Source organism: Ciona intestinalis, unplaced genomic scaffold (genome assembly GCF_000224145.3).
Source record: "Ciona intestinalis unplaced genomic scaffold, KH HT000247.1, whole genome shotgun sequence".
Classification (NCBI taxonomy): Eukaryota; Metazoa; Chordata; class Ascidiacea; order Phlebobranchia; family Cionidae; genus Ciona; species Ciona intestinalis.
This window is the reverse complement of record NW_004190568.1, coordinates 6,267-7,416: the sequence shown is the minus strand read 5'-3', so window position 1 is coordinate 7,416 and position 1,150 is coordinate 6,267. Positions and strand designations below refer to the sequence as shown.

General features: G+C 38.4%; 1 long non-coding RNA gene across 1 annotated transcript in view; it reads left to right on the top strand.

The window, feature by feature from the left end:
• Nucleotides 1–885: 885 nt before the first annotated feature.
• LOC113475348 overlaps nt 886–1,150 on the top strand; it is a 6,194-nt gene continuing 5,929 nt past the window's right edge. The window contains exon 1 of the long non-coding RNA XR_003397102.1: nt 886–899. This is a non-coding gene — a long non-coding RNA (uncharacterized LOC113475348). The remainder of the gene's footprint in view (nt 900–1,150) is intronic.

The window sequence follows — 1,150 nt, the reverse complement described above, 5'->3', positions numbered from 1 at the left end:
AATGTTTTAATCATTTTCGTCGTTATAACACACCTATAAAGAAATACACGCATGCAGCAATACGGGGTAAAATCTTAAATGTTCTAATCGTTTTCGTCGTTATAACACACCTATAAAGAAATACACGCATGCTGCAGCATTTAACGGTGTGTATTTTTGGTCAACACTAATAGTGTAACAGTTACTAAGCCAACCAACCCTTATATATCTAGTGAGTCAACAAATTGTGTGTATTTGAAGGTAAGTAGTAACCATTTTCCTTTAAATAAGTGATGCTTCAATCCAATCAAGCAGACAAAAATATATATTTGTAGTTAACTCTCCAACCTTTGTTGCTGTTTTAATGCTTAATGCCAATGTATTTACCGATGAAAATAATGCCGCATTTGCTCTAAAACTGGGCACGTTATTAGCTGTTGCATTCGTGCCAGCGGATCAAATCGTGACAAGCTTTGAAGAAGCTTTCCGCGATAGTAACATTCTTCCACCTAGTGCACAGCCTGTGATCGATTATGTAGAAGATAATTGGATTGGGAGGCCGGATCGCAGGGCGGCGGTTCGACGTGATCCGCGTTACGCTCATGCTTTGTGGAATTGTTACGAAGATACTGGAGAAAATCTGAAAATCTTCCCAAAACAAATTCTTGCGAGGGCTGGCACAAAAGTTTTAGCTCGTTGGTTTCATCCTACTACATTCATTGACAAATTAAAAGATGAACAGGGGAGAAACGAGGCAGTCAGTCATTATGTTGCCGGAGAAGATTTACCTCCTCGCAAAAAGAAATATCGCGATGTTGCAGAAAGGTTACGTAACCAAACAGGGAGATGTTGGATTGCTCAAGAGGAGTGGCGCATAACATTGGCTTTTGATTGAGTGATGTGATTCTTACTTTTGTTAAGTGCTTTGATTCTTACTTTTGTTACAGGTTAACTGTTAATAAAATGTCTTTCATTTTAATTGTCATATTACGCAACGGGCACCTAAAACAAGTCTTGCGATGCATTTAGCATTGCGGTGAATTGTTCGCGATGAATTTTCCAACGATGAATTCACCGGACACCATATTGTAGATAACGGATACGAAGATAATAACAGTGCAAGAAATCGTGATACAGCTCTCTTCTATTCAGGAATATTTTTGTATCATGA